Below are 13,733 nucleotides of genomic sequence, written 5' to 3'. Positions count from 1 at the left end.
GTAATTTGAAGTTTGGATATTGAATTGCAGGGGTTGTCAAAGAGGGACTTAGATAGAGGGAGACATAGGATTCCCTTGAGTCTTGGCAGACCTTTGAGTGAGTCGAGGATTAAAATGTGTTAGCTATGGAAACTAGTGAGGTAGCCCTCAAACAGAGTCATGTAGGGTGAGAGGATTATGCATGAGAATCACTAAAGAGAAGGTGTATTGTTGAGGCACTATAAGAAGTGGTGAAGGGGTTCCCTCTTAAGAAGTGGTGATAGGTATTACTCCTATTTCATGTATGTAATGAAGGAGAGTGCCCTTCATCCTTACACCACAAATACCTTAAGAGATGTTCCTCTTAGGGTTATTGATGTGTAGAGTAGTTGAGAAACCACCCATAATAGTTTGGTAGGACCCTAAGCTTGGTGTGATGAAAAATAAACCAATGTCTTAATTTGATGAAGGAGGATGGCCTTCATGAATCCACCCTATATTTCTGAGTAGAACTTCCCTCATGGCTTCTTGGTCATGCTTAGGAGTGGGTAACTACAATAAATATTATAGTGTGGTTGAGCCTGTGGTGGGATGGAACATGGCTCACCCTCATTAGATATAGATAACATATGATATTGATAATATAGTTAACCTTGTGGACTTAATCTTTGTACGCTAAACTATCCTAATGAGAAAGAAATGATCATCATTGGAATGTATTGTGTTTAAGTGTTTGTCTGCTTAATGGAAAATATGGTCTATATAGTCCCTATTTAAGATGTGAATTGAAGATATAGATGAAATGGTCATATAATACTTATATGCCCCATATTAAATATTTAATATACTTATGTATCATGTCTTTATGTTATGGACAAGATGTAATAGGCTCATTAAGCATGACTAGTGTCCATGGTTTGTTCTTAGAGAGACGAGAGAAGATCCAAGATAGTTGAGGTAATAAGAGGTTCTTGTGAATGATGTGGATGCCAAAGGAATGAAAAAAAATCCTTGATTTAAAAAAGGGCAGACTTAAGAGAAGTATTCTTCTCAAAACATATAATGAAACAAGAAAGATTTCCTTGGAGGGAATGAGAGGCTTGGAGACTTCAAATGGAGCAAACTAGGCACAAAGGCCTCTTTGACTTATTGGAAAGAAGACCTAGTAATTGGCATTAAAATGGAGGAATTTTTTTGACGTTGTATCTTGATGGAGACCTTTGAGCCATTAAGGTTATTCTTCACAAATCAAGGTCCTATCAAGAATATTTCCTCAACTTTAGGGAAAAGGTAAGGATTCTCTATGTGGTCAAGCATTTCATAGGAGGGAATTTGGGGTTTCACCTTTATTTTGGGTGAAACGAAATTATGGGGATGGAGTCCCTCAATGGATTTCTATGCGAATTTAGGGTTTTGATGCCTCAACCTTAGCCTTTGTCACATGTCTAAAATAAGGGCTATGATCTAGAGCTAGTCAAAAGGGGGATTACAAAAATACTAGAACCGTAGGAGAAATCAAAGGAAATGCCTTTCAGACACTTTGGTATGGTATGTTCTGGTCAACAAGCTCAACTTGATGACAAAATCTTTATTTACATAGATGGAATTTAAGTATTAATTCATGAAGACTTCTAAAGAATGACATCGTGATGATGTAAAAATTGTTGATGTCATAGAGCGAGGTGGAGGACACATGTCACCCATATTTGGCATCTTTGGCTTGCCAACTAGGGAAATGAGTGACACGAAAAACAATTTAGTAGTGCCACGTGGCATGGGACACATAAACATATGCCATGTGTTGGATGATGATTGGGAATTGGAGATATGAGGTGGCATGTTGAGTTGGCCACCAACTTATTGGCCTATCAGGAATTTGTAAAGGTTTTTAGTTATAAGAAATACATCGATACCCTGGTATTTCATATCAACATATTGAAGGATATTTCCATATCAACATGCTAGTGTATTGAAAGAATACAACCACATTAGCATATTGGAAACTCAAATGTGTAGGTTTTAATCTCGTACAAAAATTACCTGCATACGAATTCTAAAAACAAAAAATAAACAATGGCGAGAGCATAAAACATCAAACAGATATACACAGAGATTTTCCCCGGGATCCAAAAGCAGGACTATGAGATTGATTTTTCATTATGTTCCTTTCAATGTTACAATACAGATATATACATGCCAAAGAATCCATAATCCCCAACCCATTAACCCTGGATTAGAACATAACCGTATTTCCCTTGATCGGATCTACAAAATACCATGGACTGAAAGCCATCATGCCCAAAACCATGTGCGAAATCCATGCAAAAAACCATAGGTAGGTCAGCCCACCCAATATAGGGTCCAAAAAGTTTTTACTGGGCAGCAACTGACGTGTGGGGTAGTCTTGGAAAGAATATAAAACAACCCAACGTTCTTCCACTTGTTTCTTTCTTTCCACAGGAGAGCTTAGTCATTGATTCAATGCCCATTGTTTCTCTACACCAAGAGAACTTCTCAGTGATCACAAAATTTGTCAATGCATCTGCAGTATTCTTCAAAGTGTCCACATTTACCAGCAACACCATTTTTTCCTCAACCATATCCCTCACAAAGTGATACTGAACATCAGTGTGCTTTCTCTTTGAATGTAAAGCAAGGTTCTTTGCCAAGAAAATTTCACTTTCAATCTATCCTTATATCTCCCTGTACTAACCCCATACTTCAACACAATCTCTACAATCAAACTGCTTCCTTGCTTGCATGAGTGGCTACCATGTATTCTGCCTCTGTAGTTGAATGTGCCACTACAGACTGTCTCTTACTAATCCAACTGACTGCACCTCCAAATAGTTTAAACACATACCCACTTGTAGGTCTTCTCTGATCCAGATCTCCAACCCAGTCTACATCAACAAAACCACGTATGTCCAAAACTCTTTCCAATCCTAGTCTTCCTTGGTAGCACAAACCATAATCACTAATTCCATGCAAATACCTGAGAACCCATTTCACTGTTGTCCAATGCTCCTTCCTTGGTTTTAACATAAACCTGCTCAATACTCCCACTACATGTGCAATGTCTAGTCTAGTACAGACCATTGCATACATCAAGCTACTGACTGCATTTTCATATGGAACACGGGACATGTCCTCTTCCTCTTCTTGTGTCTTGGGACATTTTTCAGCAGATAAATTTACACCTACAAGAATAGGAACCTTCACAGGTATACTATCCTACATATTAAACCTTTATAGTATTGTCTTGACATACTTCCTTAGGTTTAACCAAAGCTTCCTCTTTGCACTATCTTCTTTAATTTCCATGCCCAAAATATAGTTTGCAACACCAAGATCTTTCATGTCAAATTTGGAGGACAATTGGGTCTTCAAATCCTGGATAATTTCTTTGTCATTTCCAACCAGCAACATACCATTGACATGCAAGACCAAATAAATAACATGATCACCAATTAATTTAAAATACAGACAAAGATTTGCTTTTCTTATAGTGAAGCCAAGCCCCCGTATAAATGTGTTAAATTTCTGATACCACATCCTTAGTGACTGCTTTAACCCATACAAATACTTTTTTTAAATTGCATGTCAATTCTTTCTTACCCTTCACCGCAAATCGTTCAAGTTTCTTCATGTAGATCTCTTCTGCATATTAAACCTTTATAGTATTGTCTTGACATACTTCCTTAGGTTTAACCAAAGCTTCCTCTTTGCATTATCTTCTTTAATTTCCATGCCCAAAATATAGTTTGCAACACCAAGATCTTTCATGTCAAATTTGGAGGACAATTGGGTCTTCAAATCCTGGATAATTTCTTTGTCATTTCCAACCAGCAACATACCATCCACATGCAAGACCAAATAAATAACATGATCACCAATTAATTTAAAATACAGACAATGATTTGCTTTTCTTATAGTGAAGCCAAGCCCCCGTATAAATGTGTTAAATTTCTGATACCACATCCTTAGTGACTGCTTTAACCCATACAAATACTTTTTTTAAATTGCATGTCAATTCTTTCTTACCCTTCACCGCAAATCGTTCAAGTTGCTTCATGTAGATCTCTTCTTACAGATCCCCATGAAGAAATTTTGTTTTCACATCTATCTTATCTACCTCAAAATCAAAAGCATTGATAACAGATAAAAGTAATCTAATAGAAACTACCTTGGAAAGAGGAGAAAAAATATCACCAAAATCAATTCCTGGCACCTGGGAATAACCTTTTGCTACCAACCAAGCTTTGTATTTCTCCACATTTCCTTATGCATTCATCTTCTTCTTGAACACCCATTTTTTTCCAATGGGTTTCCTTCCAACTGGCAACTCCACCAGATCCCAAGCCTCATTTTTGTGCAAAGATGCCATTTCATCAACCATGGCCTCTTTCCCGAGTTTGTCATCCTCTGAATTTACTACTTCCTTCACAGTTCTGGGATCATCATCAGTAAAAAATAAAGAAAAATTTGAACAAAAAGAAGATGAACTATACCTTTCTGGCTTCCTTCTTTCTCGAACTGATCTTCTCATAGCTGGAGTTTGTGAATCTTCATCTTTTGATTCCTCTTCTATTGTAGAGTCTGATTCTTCCTCCTTTACCTCAAACTCTATCTTCTTAGGTTCCTTTGGTAAGACTTCATGTTTAATAACATCTTTAACCTCTCTAAACACCACATCTCCGTTGTATACAACCTTCCTTGTTTCTAGGTTCCAAAGCTTATAACCTTTTAAACCATCCTTATACCCAATAAAGATGCACTTTTCAGACTTACTATCCAACTTTGTTCTTCTCTCCTTTGGAAAATGTACATATGCATCACATCCAAATACCCTCAGATGTGAAAGAGAAGGTTTCTTACCAGTCCATATCACTTGTGGAGTCTTATCCTGTAACACTGATGAAGGTGATCTATTGACCAGGTAACATGCAGTCTCCACTGCCTCTACCCAAAATTCTTGTCCTAACCCTGCACCACTGAGCATGCTTCTTACCCTTTCCATCAACGTCTTGTTCATTCTGTCTACAACTCCATTTTTCTCAAGTGTGTATGAAGTAGTCTTATGTCGTGCTATACCACACTTCTTATAGAACACTTCAAATTTCTTCTTGCAAAACTCTCCACTGTTATTTTTCCTCAGCAACTTTATCTTCTTCTCTGTTTGGTTTTCCACTAAGACCTTAAATTCTTTAAACCTCTCAAAGAATTCATATTTCTTCTTGAGGAAATATATCCATGTATTCCTTTAGAAGTCATCTATAAATGATACATAGTACATAGACTTTACCAGTGATGGAACCGACACAGGTCCAAACACATCACTATGCACAATCTCTAATATTTGTTTCGCGCTCTTACCACTAGAGGGGAAACTCACCTGATTCTTCTTCGGATATACACAATTTTCATAGAAATCAAAATCCAAAAATCCATTAGACATACCTTCTATCATACCATTCCGATGAAGTATTCAAAGGCCCCTCTCTCCAATATGTCCAAGCCTTTGATGCCATAGCATTGTCTTTTCTCCAGAGACCACTAGATTTTCTGCTCCACTTTCAGGAACCACAAAACTGTTGCATCCATCAATAAAAATTCTACCTTGAAGCTTGTACAGAGTTCCAATTCGAAATCCCCGCATCAATACCAATGCTCCCTGAACCATCTTATAGGTATCTTTCTTGAACACTGTTTTTACACCTGTATCATCGAGCTTCCTTAAAGAAATCAGATTTTTGGCCAATGTAGGAATATGCAGAACACCCAGAAGTGTTCTAGTCCTTCCACCTTACAATTTCAACTTGACTTTTCTGCAACCAATGGTTATGGCCTTCCTGTTGTCCCATAAGAAGATATCACCACCACGATATTTCTCATACTTGTAGAAGCACTCTCTATGGGGAGTGAAGTGAAAGGATGCAACTGATTCAATCAACCATGCCTCATGATCTACATGTGTACTTGAAGAAGAAGCCAAGTACACATCCCCACCTTTATCTAAGGTGGTTTTCACCTCTGCATAAGGATCATCATCAAATTCGTTTTCTTTCTTAGGAGATTTAGATTTACAGCCCATTTTGTAGTTCCCTTCCTTTCTGCATTTCTAGTACATCTTTACAGGTTTTCTAGGAGATTTAGATCTCCCACTCGAGGACTTATTTTTGTTTCTGTTCTGGGACTGTCCTCATACAGACAAAGCATCACCATTCTGGCCCTCCACATTTTTCTGTCTCATCTCCCCTGACAGCAAGGATGAGACTATTTCATCAAACTGCAAGGCAGTTGCACTACTACCTATTGCAACAACCAGACTGTCCCACGAATCTGGTAGAGAACACAACAAACTGATGCACTTATATTCATCTAAAATTTTAATATCAACAAATAATAACTGACTTACCACAGTATGAAATGTGTTTATATGCTGTATCACTGAGTCTTCATATTTCATCCTCAGGTTATACAACTTTTATATATGAAAAAATTATTAACTGGAGACTTAGATTGGTACAAAGTCCCTAACTTATCCCACAAAGCCTTTGTTGAATCTTCCCCTACTACATTCAACAATACCGAATCTGAGACACACAATCATATTGTGCTCTTTTCCTTCCGCTCCAACTTCACCCAGTCTTCAGCTGACATTGATGTTGGTTTAGTACCTAGATCTACCATGATCCACTGATCTTTATCCACCAACAGATCCTCCGTCTTGAGTTTCCACAACTCAAAACTCTGACAATTAAATTTCTCAATCTCTATCTTTCCACTGCTCTCCATTTTCTTTCACCACAAGAATCGATCTTGTAGATCTCCCACTAAACAAGGTCTACCATAGGTCGAAGCAAAAACCCCTTAGCAGTAAAGGTGTACCCTTGAAGCTAAAACAACTCTGATACCAAATGTAGTTTTTAACCCCATACATAAATTACTTGCACACAAATTCTAAAAATAGAAAATAAACAATGGTGAGAGCATAAAATATAAAGCAAATATACAAAAAGACTTTCCCCTAGATCCCAAAACTAGGACTACCAGATCGATTTTTCATTACATTACTTTCAATGTTACAATACATATATACATACTGAAGCATCCATAATCCCCAATCCATTAACCCTAGATTAGAACATAACTGTAGTTCCCTTGACTAGATCTACAAAATATCATGAACTGAAAACCATCATGCCTAAAACCATGCATGAAATCCATGCACAAAACCATAGGTAGGTCCGCCCACCTAATATAGGGTCCAAAAAAATTTTCCTGGGTCGCTACCTTGGACCTTGTGTAGGGGGGCTCCCACCCCCCTACATACCCCCTGACAACGTATAGGGGGGGCCACCCCCCCCTGTGACTCCCCCACATGTGGGGTAGTTTTGGAAAGAATATAACACAACCCAACAAAATAGGTATAACATTAGATATCAACATATCGACACATTATTGTATCAATGTATCAACATATCACCATATTGACGTTATGGGCCACCGGTATATTGGCATACTAGAGCACCAAAAGTAGGGAAAGTGCACTTGTTATGGAAATATTGATATGGAAAGGCTATGATAAGACAGACAAGTTGAGGATGTGAACCAGTGTGGGTGTGATGTATGGCCGAGGATTGCCATGTGTCAGCAACATGGATTATATGGATGCTAATGTGTCCTTTAAGGGGTTAAATCTTCAAATGGGTGTAACTTGTTACTTGGAGCTCAAAATGAGATGAAATTTATATTGTTGAAAAGATATCAACAAGTAGAAGGTGGTGATGGTATCAAAATTATGATTTGAGATGATGGAAGAAAGAGAAAACTTGATAAACCCATATTCATAATAAAATTTGAAGTTTGGGTCTAATTATGCCCCACATCCCTAATGTAATATTAAGGAGTTGGGTTTGTTACACCATAACATACCCACTCACATTTATCTCCATTGAAAGGATTGTTGCAATTTTAGAGCTAATGCTTGAATATTTTTCTTCTTTAACTCCTTAAAGGTATTCTACTAACCCTTTCCACATTGGAAACTCTTTCTACTCATTATTATGGCATGAAGTTATTATACTACTACTACTAAAAATGAGGTTATTCTCATTCCTATCCGAGTTGTTTTCCATTTGATTACTCGAATCTGTGGCCAGGAGATTTTTCTTCTTCAAATCCTTCTTATTGTTCTTCAAATTGAGTTCTATATGTAGTTTCCAACATTCCTCTTTTGTATGACCATCAATTTTACAATGGTTGTAGTGGTTGTTGGGATCTTTGCACGTATTTTTTGTACCTATTATCTTTTATCCTCCCCCTCTTCCATTTATTCACTTCTTTGGAAGCTTATATGTGTTCCTTTTGCTTCGACCCACTCAATTTCACTTTTTTCTTACCTATGTTTTTCATGTATTTTTCCTATAAGCAATCCACGACCATCATTATGGGTTTGAGTAACATCACTTGCTTCCCCAGATAATTGTGTAGACCCCACAGGTACTTATGAGCTTGTATGGTGCCATGGGAAAGATAAACATTATTATTACCATCTTCCTAAATTCTTTGGTGTACTCTAGTACACTCTACGCATATCTTTGGCTAAAGTGATAACACTAGATCCATTGGTCCTTTACATACCTGATAGGGTAGTAGTGGGAATTTAAGAGAGTTTTGAAATCCTCCCACTTAATCATTGCAAAATCCCCCTCCAATGTCAGAGTTTTCATCTAGCTTTCCCACTAATTGAAGGCACATCCCTCTAGTTTTAAACAAGTGAAAAAAATACATTATATCTTCCTATATTTGATGAATGTTAAAATAAACCTCTAACTACTGCAATGAATTATTTAGTTTCAAAGTGTTAATCTCATCTTGATATGGCTTGATGTCGACCTCCGCTTGCATGTTAAACAGGGACTATGAATGGTTCACAACACTTGAATTGGGTTGTTCTCTTTTGATTTCTTTCCTAAACTCCTTCTTTAGTTACTAATGATCCCCCAATTTTCCTTATGATATGACCTTTGATTTGGAACCTATGTATTCTCTAATTCCAATGTCGTTCACTAGGTCCGCCATAAGGAGGTCCATATTATGGCTTACTTCTACAACTTGCTCGTTTAGGCTTAAGAACCTCTCCTTTGCTTGATCTCAAGGGTTATTAATAGATAAGTGGAACATGGATAGGGTTTTATGACTTTCGGGTTAACTAATCTAGATCACCTACAACTCCCCATAATATACCCAAAGAAACTTATTCTTATGCCAATATGGTCAATAAACTTTTTGGATACTCCATTAGACAACTGATCACACCATATTTGGTAATAATTTATCGAAATATGTACTACAAGGGTTACTTGTCCCTTAAATTTTTGTATTTACTAAGTTATTATTTTCTACTTATGCATTCAAAATATATAAATGTAAAAAACAGAGAACATTTAAAGAAATCTCTCAAAAAACAAAATAACAACAACATATGATCTCAAAAACTTTTTCATGGGAAAACCCTATAGGAAGGTGAGACTCCTCTGCTCTCTGTTTCCTTGAATGGAAATGTTGCAAATAAAAAATATGAGAATTGTTGTATGTGAGCTGCGATAGAACACAAACGATATCTATTTTCCCCTCTATCTATCCACTCTAAGCTACTCTACTCTACTATTGAAAAAAATGCACTCAAATAGAAGGGAACCCCATTTTGTCTTAATGGCCTGGCTATAAGACAACCCAATAGCATACTAAGTGTTAAATTTGACCCATTCTACCCTCAATATGTGTTACAACTTAACTCTTGTAGAGTCTTCTTGATCATGGTCATGTGGCTAGCACCTTTTCCATGAGTAATAAGGATGAAATGGCATCCTCTCAAATCATGTGGGAAAAACATGAAGGTCAATATTTAAGTGGAATAAATTTTATATGTGGACTCCATTTGAGGTTTTTCTTATGTCATTGGAAAGGTATCTAAGTGTAGAATAACCCTATAGGAATAAAACTATTCATAGTTTCGAGACCCCAAAAAACTTTAAGAAATACCTCAAATTGCATTTAGGTTTAAAACCCAAATTCGCCAAATTGGGACCCATCGGTAAAAATAGTCCTATGAGCTTATTGCTCCCATTTTTCTACTCTGAAAGAATCAAGATGGATGAAATATAACATACTGATCCAGTTGAATAAGTGTTACAATGGAATCCCCACCAAGGCTCAATGAAGGGCCATTAAAATGCACCACATTTGATTATTAAAAATACTATTGGAAGAGTTTTTTTGCATAATTATACTAAGAAATTGAACCTTTGATTTAATGTTTGGTTATATATTTTTTTGGTTGGATTTAATTAATTTATTATTGAATTTTTTTTATTTGATTTCTCACAAAGTATCCCCACACAAAGTGGAAATTATATGCAAATGATAAATAAATTGAAATCTTGCAAGAGTGGGATGAAGACTCTATGGTTAGTAGATAATTTGAGTGTCCCTATATAAACTTTTCAAAGTGGTATAGATGTTCATTACACTCATTGAGTAAAATAAAGTAAACTAAAGACTCATGAAAGTTATATAGATATTCCTTGCACATGATTATTGAAGACTTGTAAAAGTAGTATGTAGACTTAAAGGAATATAGATATTCTTTGCACATGATCACCGAAGACTTGTAAAAGTAGTATGTAGACTTAAAGGATTATGAATATTTCTCAGAAAAAAATAGATAAAAACAAAAAATGCATGTGTGATCAAAATAAGAAAATTGAAGACTTGTAAAAATGTAATAGATGGTTTATAATGAAGGAATGTTTTAAATATTTTCATTCATACTGGTTTTTTATTTGAATAAATAAATTGAAGATATACACTATAACATCAAGATTTGAAGATTTGCAAATATAATAAAGATTTGTAAATAATGAATTAGAATTTAATATGTGAATTTAAATATATAATTATTAAAATTTAAAAAAAATTATAAATTTAATAAATTATTTTTTTTTCTTAATAATCAAATGTGATGGTTAAAAATTTATAATCTTAATTTTAACAGCTTAAAATTATATATTCATATTATATATATTTATTTTAATATATCCAAAATTATATATTTATAAGTCAATAAAATTATTGAAATTAACAAATCAATAGAAATTAATATGCTATCAAAATTGTATATCATATTTCCATTATTTTTCTTTGTTAAAATCAAATAATATATTATTTTATATTTTATATTATAATTTTGATAATCATATTGAAAATATTTAATATATTTTTATTACAATTTTGATAATGTTTTTTATAATTATTTCTTAATATAAATATTAAAATTTTGAACAAAGTCAATAATTTATTAGATTAAAAATGTTTAATATGTATTTTTATTATAATTTTGATAATATTTTTTGTAATCATTTTCTTAATATAAATATTAAATATTATAAACCAAATCAATAATTTATTTATTGTTTTTCTGTTTTATCGAATAAATATCATTTTATTCTTATCCAATAACAAGGTGCAAAAGCAATAATTAACCTATTACATAACAATACTCATAATAATACTCTTGAATGATGGGCGAGTCAAACATAAAGTGATAGATGTAAATGTAGAGAATAAGATCGATAAAGGGTAACAGCTGGAGGTTGTTGTGATCTGCTATGCGCTGTCAGGCACCTGCGTGTGCCCTATGGTTATTAACCTCTCTAATTCTCTCATCTAATTCTCTCATCAAATTGCAGTCTAATTCTGTCATGATAGTGCAGTCCAGCCTGCGTGGGTTGGATTAGGGTGTGGTGATTAGGGTGTCGTGGTATTGTGAGAATAGGGGTTAAATGGAGTTGTTTTTAGTGAGATTTTTTGGAAGTTTTTCTGGTGGATTTTTTCGGTCAAATTTCTCTAAAATCTAGCAGCAATTTATTGAAATCACAAGTTTGATAGGTAATTTCTGCACAATCAAAGCATCCTAGGGGTTTTTGAGGGTGTTGAATCCAAATATGCAGTTAAAAAACCATTTTAAATAATACAAATCAAGATTTAATCTCATTTTTTTGGCACCTCCAAAAAATCACACTAAAGACAACTCCGTAGTCAAATGGCATGAGAACCGTACTTAGTTTTTAGAGTGTCTTTCTTAATTAGTGTATTATCACGAGTTTTCTAATGAGAATTTCAAGATTTCAAGATTTGATTTCAAGATTTATTTGGTAGTTGAGATTAACATAGGAGAGAATCTATTATTGAGTATATAATATTTTAGTTGGACATTGTCAATAAAGATATGTTTTTTTAGGATGAACCTACATACAAAATTCTTGTGTGAAAGAAAAAAGCAATCACGAAGATGCATCTTGAAAAGATCTTTATAGTTCTTGTTAGCGCATCCTATATATTAAAACATGCATTGTAAGTGTGCATAGGTTTGCTTGTTTGGTAGAGTTATGATGGAGCAATGTGCAGAATGATCCGCACAAACGAACCTTCCCCACACTGTTTTTCCACACAAGAAAACCTCCGTAACTACCTTCTTTATGTTAGATTGAACAATTATTTCGTTGTTAAATTATTTCTTATGGGCTCCCTCTTTGCTCACGTTTCCTGGAAATTTAAGTGAGACAATTAAGGACAAATGAGCACACTGTGACTGTGTCATCGCTACATGACATTGAGTTGCCTTTGTATCTTAACTAGCATTTGCACCACATGTTGCAAAAGAAACGCCGTAAGGCATAAATGTAAAAGGTCATTGAAAATAAGAATCAATAAAGAAAATTGCATGGTCATTGAAAATAAGAATCAATAAAGAAAATTGCATGCAAAAGTGGACGATAAAGCATAGATTGGACACTTGCATCTATATTCCATGAGTTAAATGTGATATTCATTTGCAATTATGCTTTCTATACATGGCTTCAACATTCGCAGAAGACCAAATTATTCATGCCAACCATGTGATTCCATTGTGGGTGGGAGAAGGGCTATTGGCACGAAAAGATTGCCATTAACTTAGCTACAACCCATTCACAGTGGGAGGGGTTTATCTCAACCTTTTGGCAGATCATTGTTTGATTGAACCCGTTGTGAGAAGCATTAACAGGTGTAGTCTTCTTCAAGATACACAAATTCCTGCACGATTTGGGAATCCGTGTTGCCGAGGCCAAAGAAACTTTCTTTTTCCATGTGGGTCAGGATTTGAGCACATTGAATGAAAATGAATGTTCTGGATGCAGTCAGATTTTGTTCAGTAATAACGAACTGTGTTCAGTCCCTGAGCCAACGAAAGTTATGAAACTATGTTCATTGTTAATAGATGGTAACAAATGTTTAACAAAAATTCCAAAAAGAGTTATTGGGAGAATGGTCTCTCTTAAGGTTCTGGATTTGAGTGGGACGTTAGTGCAGTCATTACCGGAGAGTGTGCGGTGTTTGAAATAGCTAAGATGCCTCTTTTTATCAAGTATGCCCATCAACTTTCTACCTGCATCTCTTACAAATCTTGGAAACCTGGAGATCCTTGATCTAAGCTGCTCTAGAATCACGGAATTACCGTTTGGCCTTCATAATTTGAAATATTTAAGGCATCTAGCCATGGATAAATGTGGTCATTTGTAGTATCTACCTTGCAGCATCTCAAGGCTCACCTATTTACAGGGTTTGACAATATATGGATGCACCAATCTATGGGAAAAAGGTGAGCCCAAGAAATGGAAAAAAGTGGCCAGCATTAGCGTCTGGCCAAC

Source organism: Pinus tabuliformis, chromosome 3_2, assembly GCF_031772625.1.
Source record: "Pinus tabuliformis cultivar Carrire ecotype Pingquan chromosome 3_2, CPIR1, whole genome shotgun sequence".
NCBI classification, from domain to species: Eukaryota; Viridiplantae; Streptophyta; class Pinopsida; order Pinales; family Pinaceae; genus Pinus; species Pinus tabuliformis.
Note: the sequence above shows the minus strand (reverse complement) of the source record.